This window comes from Nipponia nippon, unplaced genomic scaffold, assembly GCF_047370975.1.
Source record: "Nipponia nippon isolate SJK-2023a ecotype South Korea unplaced genomic scaffold, ASM4737097v1 scaffold_4, whole genome shotgun sequence".
NCBI lineage: Eukaryota > Metazoa > Chordata > Aves > Pelecaniformes > Threskiornithidae > Nipponia > Nipponia nippon.
In genome coordinates, this window is record NW_028262358.1 from 91,542,275 (window position 1) to 91,561,919 (window position 19,645).

General features: G+C 37.5%; 1 protein-coding gene across 3 annotated transcripts in view; it reads left to right on the top strand.

Moving 5' to 3' along the window:
- Positions 1-14,458: 14,458 nt before the first annotated feature.
- The window catches only part of FILIP1 (filamin A interacting protein 1), a 112,653-nt gene continuing 107,466 nt past the window's right edge, over positions 14,459-19,645 (top strand). For 2 of the 3 annotated variants that reach the window (XM_087775495.1, XM_087775496.1), the window contains exon 1: positions 14,459-14,970. The gene's annotated coding sequence lies outside the window, so the exon portion shown is untranslated. The remainder of the gene's footprint in view (positions 14,971-19,645) is intronic. The other variant, XM_009475631.2, reaches the window with a different exon arrangement.

Genomic DNA, 19,645 nt, shown 5'->3' on the forward strand with positions numbered 1-19,645 from the left:
CTGGATTAGCAGGAGAGGAACTACAGTTTAGAAATGCTTGTTTCTCTCAACAGCACAGGGAGACTGGGCAACTAGCTCAAAAGCATTCATGAACACTAGAGATTTCTATATTAGTAGAGCTGAGCCCCAAGCTGATAATAATGTATATGGTCCATGGTATGGATATCATAATATAGTGATGATGGGGGCTGTCTCTTGTTGCTCAAATCAGAGCATGGGTGAAAGAGTCTTCTGCCCCTGCTGACCCCCCATTCCTCTAGAAATTCCTCAGATTTGAGACGCAAAACTCTTTTAAATCAATAGGTGTTTGGTACGAAATGAATAAGTTGGGGCAAGTTTTTAGCTGCAATTCATAGACATCTTTCTCCTTACCATATAATGCATAGTTATCTCAAGTTCGTTATGGTTGTGTTTTTCTTCCATTTAACGTGAAGTTAATTGGCGGAAGCACAAAGTTACAAAAACTCCACGGAAGTTTTGTTAGACTGAAATATCTAATCTGAAGCATCTTCAGGAAAGACATGGACCTGTTGGAGCGGGTCCAGAGGAGGGCGACAAAAATGATCAGAGGGATGAAACACCTCTCCTATGAGGAAAGGCTGAGAGAGTTGAGTTTGTTCAGCCTGGAGAAGAGAAGGCTCCGCAGAGACCTTATTGTGGCTTTCAGTACTTAAAGGGGGCTTATAAGAAAGATGGAGACAAACTTTTTAGCAGGGCCTGTTTCAGTAGGACAAGGGGTAACAGTTTTAAACTAAAAGAGGGTAGGTTTAGACTAGATATAAGGAAGAAATTTTTTATGATGAGGGCGGTGAAACACTGGACCGGGTTGCCCAGAGAGGTGGTAGATGCTCCATCCCTGGAAACATTCAAGGTCAGGCTGGACAGGGCTCCGAACAACCTGATCTAGTTGAAGGTGTCCCTGCGAATTGCAGGGGGGTTGGACTAGATGACCTTTAAAGGTCCCTTCCAACCCAAACTACTCTATAATTCTATGATTCTCTTCAGGTATCAGATTTCTCACAGCTGCACTGCTTGTATGAAGAGCAATTGTGGGATTTCTTCTGACCAGTAATAAAATGGTGCATTTCTGTGTAACCACTATTAGCATCCTGAATTAGTCTCAGAGCTGTGGGATACGGTTTGAGCAATATTTTCGTATTATAATACACTGAAAAGCTGCAATGTACAGTTTGTTAAACTGGTGGAGCTAAAGAAGTAACAGAAGTTATTTGGGGAACTGCCATGCTGGGTTTTTAACAAATAATGCATTGCTGTTTTAGCATGAGGTGTACCACAAAAAGAATGAGAGGCTTTAGAAGCTGTGGGCAGTCCAGGGGAATGTGTATCACTGTGATTCCATTTTTTGCAAAGGTCAGGTGAAGGCTAACTTAATTTTGTTGGTAGCTGAACAGAAGACAAACCTATTTACATTCCAGAGGAATTAATTTCATGATTGTGGTGAAGTCAAAGAAGAGGAATTTGGGAGGGTTTGCTCATTAGTGATCTTCCAGAACAACATTTCAGTGCTTCTCCTTTTGCTTTTATATGCTTTAACTCATTTATTTTTATTTTATTGAAACAATATAGAAGACTTTGTTTCTGAAGTTGTTCTTTATAAATAGAGTTTGCTATAGGGTGCTTATTCTGTTGTAACAAGGAGGTAATTTCATAATATTTCTAAAATTCTAATTTGTGAAGGTAATTATGTTGGAGATTTATTGAAAACATGGAAAATTTATTCTGCTGCCTTCTCTTGTACTTATTCATTGAAGAAACTTGAGGCGAGATCTGGGATGTCAGGAATATTTACATAAAAGAATAGAGATGTTCATATTCAGTTCTATAAATGGATTTAAAGTTTATATGACCCATATATGTTTGGACTAGATTTTGTTCTTTGTGGAATCTCTCAAATGTATGGATCTTAGTATTTTTGGAGTAACCTATTTTTCCATTCATTCTTGCAATGTATCCAGGAAAAAAATCTGGGATAGAATAAAAGGACATACACTGGCTAGGATTAAAGAAAAAAGCAGGGAATCAGTGGTAACAAAAAAAAAGAGTAACTAAACAGTTAGAGGGTATTCACTAAAAACCCTCCTGCTTCTGTCCATGACCTGCAGACAGTAGTGGAAGGACCTCTTCCCACAGTGACTCTGAAAAGGTTTTACTGGTTTTGATGGAGAAAGATCTCAAAGTAAGGAGATACCGCCCTTCACTGGAAGCAAGTACCTTTTTCTTTAGGGTGTAGTGTTTTCCTGAGGGTGACTAGTCCTGCCTGTGTCCTTGCTAGGACAGTGGAGGCTCTCTCTCTTTGTGCAGTCAAGTGCTACTTGTAACTTCAAACTTGGCCATCTTTTGCCTTTCTGTGAGGCAAACTCCACTCAACTACTGGTAAATCCCTTATATTCAAGAGGAAAAATATGCAGCAGGCAGCTGGTGAGGAGCTGTATCCTTTCCTACCATCCTAATAAAACTTCTCATATGTAGCGCTTGTTCTACACCCAACTCAGTACCGCCTCTGGCATCCTGGTGATTTGAGATCAGTAGTTTGGTTGTCCAGGAGTGTTGCATAGATTACCGACTATACTTAAATACAGTGTTTGTCCATGTTTGCTTTGTCCAATCCATTCTAGGTGTTCACAGGGTGTGAAAGGCCTGTGATGTGCTGCTGTACTGTGCAGGACCCACTTACATCTCCAGTGACTTCTCTATGCTGCTGCCTGGTGCATTCTGTTGTTCCTAAGACCTACTCCAAACACACTGTTCAGCAAATGCAAAAGTTATTTTCTGTATTTTTTTCTGTCTATTTTTTCTGTACTTCCTGAAGGATTGCAAAGAATATTTCCTTTGCAGTTTGAACACAGTGATTAGGCTGATCCTATGAGTGACAAGATGTGAAATGCTTATGTGTGTGGAAACAGATGGAAAGCATACACACTGCCTGCCCATCACCTTTACTGTACATTGTGATAGGCTGCCCATTCCTCTCTGTTGCTCCCTTCCAAAAAGAAAATGTTTTGAGGACACAATATTTGTACAATATTTTTGCCTTTTAGAAGTGAACATTGCCCTCAGATGGGTTTCAACATCCTGAATTAAAGTCTTTCTCTCAGGCCTGAGTGAAGCTAGAGTGTTTACAGTAATCTGTGTTCACAGGAAGCTACTTTCTACTTCAGTGTAATAGTTAACTGGCTTATCAGTACAGAAAACTATTTAAAATCCCTTACTATTTTACTTTATTGTTTCTCATCATATTTCTCTTCTGATGTTACAGTAACCCATGAGCGTGCCTTTTGCTTTAATGATTGCTGAAGTTTGTTTAGATATTTAGAGTCACATTGGTTTATTGTATGTCTTTATATATCTTCCTATATATATATATGTATAAAAAAAAAAAAAAAATCCCCATGTTTGCAGCTAAAGGTCTATCTTGGTGGCCATCTCTTGCTCTATGTGATGGCCCCTGTTTTTGTTATGAATGGTGGAAATAAACCTCAGTGCAGGTAAAGGCTTGAAACTCATGCTCCTACTAAAGAATGTTTATTATTCTTGGATTTGGAGAGACTTACATTTAACATTGTCTGTCAGCTGGCAGTGTAAGCCAGACTGATTGCACAAAACACTCGTTTGTGTCTAGTTAGGTTCTTAGACTGCCCTCATCACTGCAACTGCTGCACTCCTGCTACAATATATTGGGTGCACTAACTGCCCATCCCACCTCTTCACTGGTTTCTTTTCCTGTCTGCATCAGGACATTTTTCTATTTCCTTCCCTTTCCTAGTTGGATGATTTGTTTGACTGTTTCTGAAGAGCTTTTTCTCTCAGATTTGTCAGCTTATTGCTTAATAGAGAAGGTATGAATCTTACTAATATTTAAGGTGAAGGATACAGAGCTCTTCATCAGATTTTCCTCCTTCTTTGACTAGCTAGCCATTCTTTTGGTTTCTTTGTCTTACAGAGCACTACAGCTGTATGTGACAAACCAGCCATATCATTCAGCTACAGCAGAATTAATCTTTTCTTCAGGTGCTCAGGTTCTGCTTCAGTACTTTGTTACCCTCTGCTGAGAATGATTTATTTTACTTGTTTTGCAATGTTTTTCTGATTTTTCTTGTTTTTAACTTAAAATGGTCATGTTGTTCTATTCTGTTTGAGTTAATTCCCCACTATGTCACTATGGTCTGGAGAGGATTAGCTTTTTTCTGTTACTTGTTTTCTGAAGGGTAAACTGTCCCTAGAAGAGTCTTAGTGATGGTGCCCTGGAGATTTGTTATTTGCTGGAAATTTTTTTATATCCCAACGTATCATACATGCAACACTAAAAAGCAAGCAATGCAGAAGCACTTAGTGGATGATCTGGAGGGCATCCTTTTGACAGAAATATAGAAGAATAATTTGAGATTCATGAGTGTCTTCTTGACTTTCTAGAAGGATTTACTTAGACCTGAGGGAGAAAGAAAATCTGCTTAATATGAAAGAGTTGTGGGAAAAACATGACAAAATAAAGTAAGCTTCAATTTTAAAAGGTATATGTGTGGGAGGGAAGCACAAAACACTTAAAAATCTTGGCCTCCCGCCTTCTGTAAAAGTAGGAATGTCAGGGTAATATTTGCCAAAAAGAGATCTGTTTCTGGTTAAAGGAATCTTAGGCTTAATATAGATTCTAGGGATAATACAACAGAAGTAGCACCAAGTGCATCAGCTCTAAATGTTAATTGAATCATGTGTTTCTTCAGTATCACTTTAGAATAGAATAGAATAGAATAGAATAGAACAGAACAGAACAGAACAGAACAGAACAGAATATTTCATTTGGAAGGGACCTACAACGATCATCTAGTCCAACTGCCTGACCAGTTCAGGGCTGACCAAAAGTTAAAGCATGTTATTAAGGGCATTGTATAAATGCCTGTTAAACACTGACAGGCTTGGGGCATTGACCACCTCTCTAGGAAGCCTGGTCCAGTGCTTGACCACCCTCTCGGTAAAGCAATGCTTCCTAATGTCCAGTCTAAACCTCCCCTGGCACAGCTCTGAACCATTCCTACGTGTCCTATCACTGGATACAAGGGAGAAGAGATCAGCACCTCCCTCTCCACTTCCCCTCCTTAGGAAGCTGTAGACAGCAGTGAGGTCACCTCTCAGCCTCCTTTTCTCCAAACTAGACAAGCCCAAAGTCCTTAGCTGCTCCTCATAGGACATTCCTTCCAGCCCTTTCACCAGCTTTGTTGCTGTCCTCTGGACACATTCAAGGACCTTCACATCCTTCTTAAATTGTGGGGTCCAGAACTGCACACAGTACTCAAGGCAAGGCTGCACCAACGCTGAATGCAGTGGGATAATCATGTCTTTTGACTGGCTGGTTATGCTGTGTTTGATGCACCCCAGGATGCAGCTTGCCCTCTTGGCTGCCAGGGCATGCTGCTGACTCATATTGAGCCTGCTGTCAACCAACACCCCCAGGTCCGTTTCAGCAGGGCTGCTCACCAGCCACTCCTCTCCCAATTTATACTTCTGCCTGGCATTACTCCATCCTGGGTGCAGAATCTGGCATTTGGACTTGTTAAATTTCATCCCATTAACCATTGCCAAATGCTCCAATCTATCTAGATCCCTCTGCAAGCCATCTTGTCAATAGCACCTCCCAGTTTGGTATCATCATCAAACTTGCTAATGGTTCATTCAGTTCCTGCATCCAGATTGCTGATAAATGTATTGAACAGGACTGGCCCTAGAATTGAACCCTGAGGAACACTTAAATGTGTAGTTCAAGAGATTCTTTGGATTTTTCTTAGATAGTTAAGCTCTGACTTTCAAAGGCATTTAGATACTGTGCTCTTCGGTGTTGGAAGACCTGTAGCACTTAAATGACCAGGAGAGCACTATTGGTTTGAACAACCAGCAGTGTAACTTTTTATTTAGCTAACTATGAAGACTTAGGTCTTGACACACTAAAGTCTTGAAAACATAAAAATAACCAGAATTTCAGGAATTTCTGGGGGAAAAAAAGAATTATCTTCTTTATTTACTTTCTTGTTGAACCTAAATTTTATTTACTTCTTAAAAATGTATTACATAAAATAGCACATGGAAAATAATACTAGATATACTGATGAAATTAATACAAATTATTACTCTGGAAAAATGATAAATATAAGATGTGGAATTGTGCTGCAGACTAGATTCTTCTCACATTACTTGGACCATCCAAAAATGAGTCTTTAATCATCTCCTCTGGATGAAATGATTCACTTTGATTGACTATAGAGGTAGCATAAACAACCAGCTCAGATTTTATACCTAACTTTATGGCTGATTTAGGTGAGATGAAACCTGCTCTGATGTACTGTTCATTTTGTGTGTTGACTTTGGAGATATTCAGACATGGTCCTGGGCAGCCTGCTCTAGGTCACCTTGCTTGAGCAGAAGGATTGGATGAGATGACCTCCAGAGGTCCCTCCCAATCTCAACCGTTGTCTGATTCTGTGACATCTTTTAAAGAAAGATGGCATTGCAAGTAGAAAGTAGCAATATTGTTAATTTGTAAAGAGAAAGGTGGCCTAATAAAGTAAATAGTATAATATAATTTCCTTACAAATTTCTTTAGCCAGTACTAGTGCTGGCTTCTCTGCTCAGCAGTCTTTGTGCTGTTATGCTTTAGAGTACTGAAAGAAGGGATACTCAGGAATTAGCTGAATACAGATCTGCTTAGATTAGCCAGGTAATGAAAAAGAAGAAAACCTGCATGGCTATCAGTGGTGATTGTTGCTTACATTTGACTTTACAGTATGTAACTTGTGCTGTTGAGGTTGCTTATACCCTGAAAGCCAATAGTTCAGTGGATGCAGAATGGTTAAGGTACTTTCTCTGTTTGTCTCCTTTTAATTTTCTAGGAAGAGGTGCCTTGCAAGGAGGCATTCTGCAGTGCTACTGCTACCGTGGGTTCAGTTTCCTCTGTATATCCTCTCTCTTGATTTCTGCACTGTCAAGTAACACATCTCCCTGTTGCTTAGGGATTCCCCATCTCACCTACCATCACTATTTTGGTTTCTCTAAAAAACCTGCATTCTTATTTACAAGGGCTGAGAGGAACCTCAAGTAGTTTCTTCTAACTTAGAGGGGTTTTCATCTCAGTAATTTGTGTTAGTAGACAGGTATTGGACACCAATCTGTAGTGAGATTATCAGACATTCATTGTAGGTTTTGGTTCAGGTGCATTTTCTAAGCAATTGCATAGTCAATATATATGGAAGAAAAGGGGTTATATTTGTCAGTTTACTGTTTAGCACTATGAGCATATGGTTTAAGTCAGTCATGTACCGATGTGACCCTGGTCTCCTTTTCCTACTTCAGTGCTAAATTCTCCCATGGGTGATGTTCTAGCATGGTGCTTTGTAGTCAGAGTGAAGGTGGCAGATTTTATATTCAGGCCAAACATGTTGTAGTTTAAACTTTTTCTGTTATTCCAACTGCTGACTTACTGGTAATAACAGGAGTAGCATTTGGGTTTTTTTACAGAGAATGTTTTCCAACAGATATGTTTTAAAAATACAAATCCTCCTGCTATTTGGAAGAAAAAAAAAAAAAGTAGCTGTATAGTTTTAGTGCCAAAATATACAGAAAGTTTATATGCTAATATGGAAAAGTCAGGGCACAACTGGCCTTAAAGCAATAAAACCTTTTTTTTTTCCAAATTTCCTATTTTCATCCTTATTTGTTAGTGTTAAAACTTTGTTAACTAAATTCTCCTGCCCTTTCAACAGTCAATAAAAAAGGCAAAACAAATATCTCCTAACACTTCCCAGTAAACTGTGTGCTTAGAGAACTGTTCTAAACAACACTGCTTAAAAACAAGGCATTTTGAAAGACTGTTTTATTTTTGACTGTCACTGGCAAGCAAAGTCTTTTCATGCAAGTGAAGGAACACCAATTTAACTGAGACCTCTTCATTACTGTTCACCAAATTCTTAAATAATAGGAAATAGAAAGAAGTGCTTCAGCAGATTCCTCTTCCCCACATCTGTGAAAGTAAAACCACAAAATGTAAATTACGGCAAATGTTCAGAGATATCTGGAAAACAGAGCCTATTGTTTGCTGAACAGTTTGACAAGAAGTAAGCTATTTTGCATATTTTATATTTATATTTATATTTATATTTATATTTATATTTATATTTATATTTATATTTATATTTATATTTATATTTATATTTATATTTATATTTATATTTATATTTATATTTATATTTATATTATTTATATTTATATTATTTATATTTATATTTATGTCTTTGATACTTCATGGAGATTATAATTTTGAATTTCAAAACTCTGCTTCTGGCCCCTTGCAGAGATGATCCTCAAGCATGGATTTCTGCCTGAATCTAAATACCTTGTCCCTTCCCTCTTGTTCTTCTGCTCAGTGCACACAAATTATTCTTGCAAATGCTATGACTGTCCTTGAGAGGTGTATGTGTACAGTTTGGTCATGGGACTAGAGATAGTTCTTCATTAAAAAGTTAGTTGGACTGTTATGTACATCTGGAGTACATTTGTGGCTCATCTCTGGGGCATCTTGCCCTGAGGCTTCCAGGGAGACAAAATTAGGAAAGGCTGCTCCTGCCAGCCTGCCCTTTCCTAGATAGATAGACAACTCCAGGCAGCTACGTATTTTGAAGCTATTGGAATGCTTATACATGTTTTAGCCACTCCTTTCTCCTCAGCAATTCAGCAATTCAAGTTCTACAGGTCCACAGATAATGTAATAATGAGTTCAGGCTTCTGTCAATAAAATCTGCAGTACTAATGATATGAGTGTTAGCTTACAATGTCTTAAGCGAAGTAAGGTATAACCAGTCAGAACTTGAAAGGAAACACGTAAATGGCACTGAGTTGATGGCAGAAACCACTGTCTTATGGAAAATGCAGCTGCAGTCTGGGGATGTGCAGTGGAAGCAACCTTCCCCCAGCCCGCAGGAAACCAAGCGAGGGAGCAACTGATGGTGCTGAACCGGGTGCAAGGAACACAGGTCCCTCTCCCCATCCTCTCCCACCGTCTACCGTGAATTAACTCTAACGTATAGATAGGTGGCACTGTGTTCTTGAAGATGTCAAAACCAGAGCTTCACCCCCGATGGGCGTCCAAGAGTGCATGACACTGTTTGCTAGGAGAGAGATGCTGTTCTTGGTAATCTAGCCCTTAGGTGTTGCAGCTTTAGTAATACATTCAGATGATCTGTTTTGTTTGGATAAAATATTCTTTTACTTCTGGTCTGCATATTTATAGTGTAATAGTCTTAGTTTACAAAGACAGCCATGTTTCACCTCAGACTGATGCATTTCATTTGAAGATTGCTTATTTGTATGGAGGGGAGAGATCTGGTAAAGATCACATCTACAGCAAAGGGATCTCACCAAGTTCTGTTGATATCTGTGAGTTACGTAATTACAAGAATGGAATTGCGTCTATTTGATAATTCCAGTTTTCCTGGAAGTTGTTGGACTAATGAAGGCAAGACAGCAGAAAAAATTGAAGCCATCTTAAATATAAATGGCCAGACCCTCCACTGGTACAAAATAGACATTGATCTACTGACTGCAATTAAGCTACAGTTTTTTGGTTCACAGCTTGTTAGATTTTCTGAAAAGACTGGGGTGCTAAGTGGGTTGAACACAATTAAGCTGGGCTACGAGGAGAAGAATGTTTTGTTTGGTCTTATTCCATTAAAAGTGTAAGTGAAGTTTGTGTTTGATTCATCAAGAACAAGTGTTTATAATATTCTTTGCACGTGCTACTGATAATTACCTACCTGCAGCTGATATCATCATGTTCCTTTCCAGGTGCTTTTTCATTAGATAGATCTTTATAAAAGTGAGATTAATACTAATATTAAATGGAAGGAGATATTTTGACTACATTACAAAAATCTATAGCAATTCTTTTGGACTCCCTTCAGGGTTGAAGAGTGCACAAACAAAGCTTGAGAAAATAGAAGACTTTTCATTCAGTGCAACATCTCATTATGGGACTATTCATGAAACATATTCTAGGTGTCCTTTCAAGGAAATATTTACGCCTCAAAATAGTATTTTTATCCTATTTTTATTCGTATTTATCCATATTTATCTGATGGGTAATCTAATGTCACAGGATTAGACAAGTAGCATGCTTGCTTATTTGCTTGATTATTTTTTAACTGTAGGTAATCGAGTGGATTCTTTCATATTATACAAATACCTGCTTAGGGATAGTAAGAAGCTCACTATATTTAGTCCCTAAAAGAGAAGGCTCAGAACTGACTTGATAATGATTTTTAATTACCTACTTAGTGAAAAGTGGCATAGAATTGTTTTCACTCTGTGGTCCAAGGACATCTGTGCCCTATTTCCAAGGGGTCACAAAACCCAGGAAAAACATAGCTAGCTTGTGTAGGCTTAGATTTTCTCTGCAGGATTGTTAATCTCCACAGGAGCATTTTTAGAATTGAACAAATTGAGAGAGGTTGAAGGCCACTAACTAGCCTTCTCATGGGCTAGGAGTTAAAGTCAGCCAACATCAAACTGGAAATAAATTGCAAAGTTTCGGTTTGCTTGAAATAGTAAGTGCAATTAACTGTTGGACTGCATTATACATTGCTGTGGCAAATTATCCTTATTTGATTTATATAATCTTTCTAAAAGATGTGCTTTAATTCACTGCAACTTGCTGTTTTGCATGAGGAAAATTCCACAGCCTTTCCTGTGTAGGAGGCTGTATTAGATTAGAAAATAGTTTATTCTGGCCTTAAAAGCAATTAATGCATGTTCAGCTCATTTTTATCATAGTCTTTGAGTAAGTTGCATACCACTCCTGGGGTGTGGCAGCGAAGCAAATAAGATGATTTACTCCATTTCCAGAGGTCTGAGTTGGCACTTTCCTCCAGACTCATGCTTTAGACTGTCTCCATTTGACCCAACTGTAAGCGAGAGCCAGGTTCTGGGGCTTTGGACTCAAAAGTGTCCAAACATGATTTTAAAGTTATCACTATTTTTTCTGTCATTTTTCACAGACAGTGTTGTGCCCCTCTAAATCTGACGGGCTACCTGGTGTTCTTGATGTGGCTATGTATCTAACTGTGTGAAGTCATCTTTGAATTGGACCACACTTCATTTGGAGAAGAATTATGAAATGCCAATATTTTTGTTGGCACAATGGAGACATACGAAATTTGAAATAACTGAAATGGCCAAGTCTTTTAATATGTTTCTTTCATTAAAATTACAAAAAAAAAAAAAAAGCCAAAAATCCTTTTTGAAGACAGAATATAGATCAAGACAGCATATGAAGAATCAAAATGAAAGACACCCTGTTTTTATTTCACTGATAAAGCATGCAAAACTATTACAGAAAAGACTATAAAACTCCAGCAAGTGTTCCTGGAAGTTTGTGACTGTGGCAAGGATCTTAAGGCACTGACTTTCTTTATATATCTGACATATTTACCACTAGCAAAATTAAGATTAATGGCATATGTTTTGCAGATGTCGAAAAACGGAGTAAACAGCATAAGGAAAATAGAAGTAGAAGGCTGTATCTCTGGACGCCACTATCACCTAAAAGAATGAGATATACACTACAATGATGGATAGTCAAGATAAAAATTATATAGTAATACTATTGTATGTGTTCCAGAAAATCTTATTTACAGGCACACATTTTAAGGTCAAGAGGGACCAGTAAGGTCAGAAGAAGACATCTGTTTTGATCTTCTCTATAAAAAAACATGGATTTTCTGCCAGTAATTTCTGCCTCAAGCCTGGAATTTCTCTAGAGCAGCTCAGGTCATAAAAATTTTTCTTCCATTTTCTAGTAAAGTAAGTACAGAGAAATACGATAGTGTGAACAAAGACAATCCCTCTTCTGCATTTGTGACTAGCATTGTCTCCAAAAATGGCAAAGGTCCTGCTGCTGCTCTTGTTCACTCTCTAGAGCCACATTTTGTCCCCTTTGCTGTGCATTGCACTGGCCTTTGGTGTTTTGACTGAAATAATGCTGAGAGTTCTGGCTTCCATTAAAAATTTTCTTAGAAGTATTTACTTTGGACTCTAGTATCCTGGTAGCTTAATTAAGAGATAACATAATTACCAGAAATTACAAGAAAGTTGCTTTTTAGACTTAGTTGTAAGATGTCACTAGGACTTAGGATGATGCTCTATATTGACATAAAGACCTAATGTAATATGCCAAACTAAAAAGTGTCTTTGGTGGTTCTGTTTTTTCTCTTATTCCCCAGTCTCCACAACCTATCTATTTATAACTATTTTTTCTATCATTCGGTAGGGGAAATACTTAGATGTGAACCATTTTCATACTACACAAAGTTAGAAGTTTTACACTCTCAGTAATGCAGATTGATTACACTCTTTCCTATGCTGGAAGTCCTTATATTTTCTTTGATTCACTTGCAAAATCTTCTATTTTCCACAGTTTTTTGCTGAAATTCCCACTGTGTTACAGGATTAATATCTATGGTGCACAGCTGGGGAATGAGTTTGCAAGTGTACAAGAATGAGCAGACTTGCATCAGCAGGTCACTATTGAAACCCACCCACAAGGGCTGGCAGCAGAGATTGCCTCCTAAGAAGCTGTATTGTTTTCCACTCAGTGAGTGTGCCACCAACTAATGGGAGAGAAATGTTGGGAATCATTCGTTTTTTCTGAGATTTATGAGCCAAGTTAATTATTTTGTTTGCTTGCTTTATTATATTTAAATGGATAAAATACTATTAATATTGCACTTTGAGCAAGAAGTTAAGGCCAGAATAGTCAAAACATTACTCATCTGATTGGAGTACCTCAATTTTATATGAGGGAACAAAATCAGATATTCTTTTCAGAATGTGGGTATATGTAACTCACTTCAGTTCAAAGTGTAAGCATGTAACACCAAACTTTGTGCCAATATATTATCTCTCTCTACAATAATCTTCCAAATATCTGTTTCTGTAAAATAGAAGTGTTTCTATTTTTACACATTCTATCTGTTCTGTCCAAGTCAAATATTGAAATGGACAACATGAAATTAGTGATTATTACTTGGTGTCCAAAATAAAATATATTTGACATGATGGAAGTGTTTGGGGCATTTATAAATGTGTCACTAATGTCTAAACATCAGTTACTTGATATAATACTTAATATTTACTTCATTTTCTCCTTATAAGCTCCTTGGGAATGAAAGTATTTTTTTCACTGTTCCTTGGTTGTTTAGACAATAACACAGATCCAGCAGAAGTCCTTCCAGAGACAGGGTTAGAGCACCAGGCTACAGCTAATCCTACAGCTGCTTCCCATAAGGGCTTGTACTCACCTCCTGGTATCTCATATAGTTGTGGCCAATTAGGTTCCTGCATGTTGAAATTGCCACAAAGAGCATGATACCTTTTCACTACCCATCCTACTATTTGCACAGTGACCCGGCATCACTGAAGGGTACTGTTATGATTTGCTTGAATCTTCTTTTGCCCTGAAAGACTGGGGTGTCTCCATGTATAAATATTGACAAGCAAATTTTTTAGCATCTTTCTACTTTTTTCTCCCCTTTCTTCTTTCTTTCCTTCCTCTTCATCTAACCCTAGATTGATATCACAAATCATCAGTAGGGAAAAGTTTTCCAAAGGAGGCCTGTTCTGCATTTCACTCTGAAGCATAGCTCAGATGAGAACAGAGTTGTTGGGGTAAGGAATTTTCCTTGCCAGAGACATTTACAGGGGCTGTTCTGCCATGAGGTTGGTAGAACTTTGGTCTGAGATCTGCAGCATCTTTGGAGAATCTTGATATCATGGTGGTTTGTGGGCTGAAAGCTGCCCAATGTTACTGCTGGTCTGTTGATTAAGAGACTTATGGCTTAGAATTAGGAACAGTAATTAGATCCAGAAGCAAGTGTGCATACATCAGGATGTATACAGCCCTGGAATAATGCGTTCCTAATATTCATATCAAACAAATCAGGATTTGTGTGGCTTTTGTTTTATTCTTTGGTGAAAGTTAGAGACAGAGTATGACTTATTGTAGGAAGCGCTTGGTCTGAGAGAAAAAGGTTGTCTTTGGAATAAATATCACACTGAAAACTTTCCAGCCTAAACCTTTCATTAATTTCTATGTGTCATCTTAATATATTTAAACTCTGTAAAAAATTATGCTGCAAAAAGTTCTCCCCACGTGTAATTTTTCCTCAAGTGAAGTGCATACCTTTCAAATTATAAACTTCCTACTTGTCCTAGGAAAATCCTCACTGTATAAATAATTGAACTCATCTGCTGTGAACACAAGTATTCTTTCCCTAGCAGTCTAAAATATATGCCTAAACACACATCTTGTACTTAGTGCTTTAAATAGTAATTACTCCCGTGAAGTCACTGGAAGCCCTTAAAAGGATTTGACAGTTTCCCCACAATCTTTCAGTGAATGTAGTAGCTGGGCTGTGCAGTGCTACATCCACTGATAATTCAGCAGCTGAGGAACTCAGCAAAGCCTGCTCCAAACTTCTCAGCTGTTGACAGGCTTGACTTGCTGAGAACACTGGTTAAATATAGCACAAGCGAGCTGAGCTCAACGAAGTCATTGCTGTAACACTGTGTGAAGAGACCAGAAGAGGGGAAATACAATCTGAGAACTAAACTGCCAAAGCCTAACACCACCTAGCAACAGTTGAAAAAACTCTTAAACAAAAGTCTGGGTGAGACACAGACAGAGTATACCTCCTACTTCTCCTGCCTGGGATTTCTGTGAGAAGCAGCTCTGGTCTTCTGTTCTCTACCCCATTTCCTTCATTACTTCAGCTGCTGGTAGACCTAGAAAAGTGAGAAAAGTTTCTCTCTTTGTGTTCTCCTGGGCTGGATCAGTCTACTACTGTGGTAGTGCTGTGGGACGAGCTACTGTGATCTTGCGGTGTAAAGGATATATTCCTAAGTTCACGTTGCTGGCAGGTAAGACTGAGCTAACCATTCCAATGCATTCTTTTTAAAAGAAGTGATTTTCTTTTCTAGTGACTATTGTGTCTTTCCTTCTCTGAACAATCTTCTGCATGATTTGGAAATGTCAGTAGATGAAAGCTGGGATAAAAGTTTTAGATATTTTTTTATGCTTTTATCACAGGAAAACATTGCTTGAATAACTTTTGCAGTTCTTAGAATGAGCATAATCAAATAGCTAGTAGTAGTATGAAAAAATGTGTATAGATTTTGACATGTATCTTGCTTATATCTGCTTACATGCTGAGAGAAGACAAACGAACATTTAAGAATAGAATACATATCATCCCTTACCAGTGATAGTCTAGCAGCTATTAAAAACAGTGACAGCCTGTGTGATAACTAAGAGGAAATAGCCATTCTGTAACTGAACTAACTGAATACTTTGTGACCCAGCACATTTGTACTTTTTGTTTCCTTACTAACTTTTAGCACACAGGCACACCTGGTGCCTTTCATACTATCCTTGTGACAACAGCTCTTGGTTCCTCCTCTTGTACTTACTTACACAGAACGAATATTAATCTCTGCTCAATTTATTAGCTGTATAATGCCACCGTCCTAAAGACTGACCTTATGTTTATTGTACCCAAGTGTGCTTGAGCTGGGTCATTGTTGTTAAAGTGTTTGTTTCTTTTAGAAAATAAATGAGAAATCAGTTCTCAGATGTTTTACCCTGACAGCAGAATGGAAGCCTGTTTGTTGGAAATGCGTATCCTACGGTTCCATAATGGTCATGTAATTTAAGGGAGGAATTGCTTAGTACTCTTTGCTTTGTCTAAGCTGACAAAAGCTGTTTGGTCAGTTGAAGAATGGATCCCCCCACCCCATCTTTTAAAGCCATTTTCTCCAAACAAAAGAAATCTAGTATGCATGAATTTTTAAAAGACATACTGATTATGAATTCATGTGCAATATCAATTCAGCTATGAAGGTAAAGATTCAAAGAATGCACTTAACCTGTGCAAAAACCCTGTTTACAGATTTAGGTAGAATTGTCTCTGATGAAAAATATTTGTCCTAAAGAAAGAATGAACTGACTGAGTCTATGCAGTGTTTGACACTTAGTCTGTGGTCTCTGGGACTGCCTCAGGAAGATGAGGTCTTGTTTTAACTAAATAATTCTAGTTTCATCTCTGCATACTATATAAATGACATCAATACCACATCTTAGCAGTGACATGCTTACAGATTGGATGAAATTAAAATACTCTGAAGCAACTTTGACTTGGTGGCTGAGAATGTAACTGCCTGTGTAACAATAAGATAAATGAAGTATTAGGATGGAGGAACATTCTTAAAAGCAAAAATAATATAGTCTACATTTTATTTCATAGCAAAGGGCATGCTACTTAAGCACTATATAGGAATACTTTTTGGTGGCCATGATTTAATGTGATAATCATTACTGTGGAATTACTACAGCACTATGGTATCCCAAATCTAAATCTCAAAAGGAAACTTTGGTATTACTTTTTAATATAGACATATCCTGAGAAAGTTGTTTGGTTTTTTTTTAAGAAAGCTGTACTGTGAGAACTGAAACTGAGACAATATGATTTGTACAGTTTTTGTCATCTTGACATTAGAGTTAAAATTACTGTTTCTTATTTTGCCTGAGTTAAATGACAAATAATAAACTGTGGAGAAATGGCAAATTTGATCTTCTGAATATATAGGGATGACAAAATTTGGAAAATGGTATACTAATTATTGGCTGCTTTTTGGTTTTAGTTGTTGCTCAGCATAATGTATGGTTTTACAATTTTACTTTTCTTGCACAGTTTACTTTTAGCAAAGTTTTTAAAAGCAAAAGGCAAATTTATTAGCCTGATAACTATCAAATGAAGTGACTTTTGAACATTCTGATAGCAACTTCCAACTCTAACACATGGAGTTATGGTTTTACATACATCTGTCTTCCTTTCCACTTCAAAATGGAGGAGGAGGCTAAAATTACTCTTCTCAACAGGTGTCCGCAAAGAGGCTCTGGGATTTTCCAATCAAATCTGTGGAATATGTAATGTGGCTATTCAACAGATGGTTTCATATTTGAAGAATAGCCAATTCTCCTAATGACTACAGTGAAACCGAGCTCAATTTTATATCAAATCAAAAAGTAATTTAGGTTTTGGCAATAGACTCCATTGTAGAGATTTCCTTGGAAGGCAAGTAGACATAGCATACCTGTTTATTTTCCCATTGTGTATTATTTTGATTTTGTTTATATTCCCGTAACTGTGGAATGAATGGTGCCTTTCATGGTGCTAAAGACTGTGTATTCCTCCCAATCTGAATCCACTTCCAGACTCTGCTTGTGGCTCGTTCTTTCACCTTTGTTACAGCAATATTATAATTCATGGTCTCTTTTAGCCAATCTAGCCACAGCTAAAGCCATCATCTTACTGAGTGTTTTGTCATCACCTCAATCTTTCAATCTCTTTATAGAATGTCTCGTTCTGTTTAATACCAAATTCAAAGACTCAAAATTAATCTTCAAAGCTCAGCACTGTTCTGTCCCTGCCTACATCTGCCCTGATTTTCCCATACTCCTCCCACTCATATCTGGTAGACTATTAACCTTCAGCTCTGGTGTTAACTGGTCCATCCTCTATGCTACTGGCTTTAATAACCTTGAAATTGACCTAATGACATATGAGTTTTCTATAGTGCCTCTCACTGTAGCGCCTGACACTAATGTCGTGGAAAGACTAAACTTGTCTGCTAACAGAGCTGTGTCGACCAAGGTAGGACTCCTGAAGATATAGTTGTGCTTCCTGGAAGCAGCTTGTGGAGTAAGCAGAAGTATATTGGGAAATCTCTCCTTTTACTAGTATGCCCTGTTTTGTTCCTCTGGGTCACAATTTTGCCAGTGTAGCCACTTCCATACTAAAAGCTTTTTACTGATACAGGTGTGTGTCAGTAAAACTCCTCCTGATACAGGATCTTTCTGTTGGCACAGATTCCACACATGCTTAATTTAAAGCTTTTGGTAATCTCATCAAACTCGGTTGATGTACCCCCAGGCATAAATTAAAAATGTGCCTCAGAGCTGTGCTGAGTCAGAGGCCAGGTTTATGCCACTGAATCCAGAGTGAGATTTCCTTTGAGTTTAATAAGATCAGATCTTAGTGTTCAATAATTAACAGATAAATTCCCGGTCCCCTCAAGAGCATTTAACAAAATGGATCATCTGTATTCCTGTCCAAATAATATTTTTTTTCCTAGGAGACATTTTACTTTTTCTCTAATTTCCTGTTTCTTCCCTTCCTTTCTCAAGATCTGTTGTTGCAGTTTGCCATACTACTTTAATATATAAACTGAATTTGGTTTAATATATAAACTGAATTTGGGGGCAGGGATTTTGTCCTTCTGCATGTCTAAAATGCCATTTGGAGAAATAGAGCTATAATATTTGTGAAGAAGCCAGATGAAACAACAAGGCAAAGGAGAGGGAATTCCACTTCATCTACTCATACTTCCTAATTCACCAAAAATATTTAGTATATAAAACCTAAGACAAGAACTGAAAGCTAGAAAGATAAAATAGTGTCTGTGATAAAATAATGATAATCTGTTGTATAGACAAATTTAAATATTTCTTTACAAGAAGCACAAACATCTATACTTTTCAGCTTTACCATCTCATTCTGGTGTTTTTCATTTTTAGCCTTTTCTCTTTCCATGTCTCTCAGTGTTTTCTACTGAAGGTTGTTTCCTAACTTTATACAGAATACTGGGAGTTATTTGGGGAATACAGGCTTTTCTTGATATTGGAGGACATCGGATAACTGAGGAAACAACTATTTCATAAAGAATTAAGATTTCTTAATCTCTGTTTTTTTCTCATTTAGTAGCTAGTGTTTGTACCAAGTTAGTGATACTAGAAAAATAAAGCATTTATAACACAGTTCTGTAGTTATTCGTTGAGGTACTGGTGTCCAAAGGACAGGAACAATTGTGCCTATTTCCTGTTCAGGAGAGATAGTGGGAGTCTCTAATCATGTTGAAGATTGAGTGACACCTAATGTATTTGTGAAAATTGTGCCTTTCTGGATACTTGATTAGATTTTACCTTTTATTTTGGGTCTTTTTGCATACTCCTCCAGCTTCTGCAAATAATCTACATTTTCTGTATTCCTTTTTATTCCTACCATCATAGCAAAATAAGTGCTAATATCAATGCAAACACAAAGTCTTCCTAAATTGGGACAACTTTTTTTTTTTTTAATTCAAGATGGCTTTTCCCTGTCATTCTCATTCTGCTTTGGCTGGACTTTATCTCTAAATCTTTTCCACAAGTAAAGCATGCAAATGCTAGCTCTAAAGATGATGTGTAAGATTACATAGATTGTGGTATCCTACAAAATGGTTTACACACTTCTCAAATACAAAGAAAGAGACAATTCCTACAATTAAAAGCATGTATCCTAAAACTGCAATTTCATTTTATTTTGAAATCATTATTTTATAGATACACAGCTGTTAAAATACATGATTTATCCTGGGCTGTTTACCGAGTAGTGTTCTGGGGCAATGAAATTGCATTGCTTTTTTTCCTTCCCCAGTTAATAGAAAATTGCTGTATGTAGTATTGTAGAACTGAGAAGAAAATGAAGAATTCCAACAT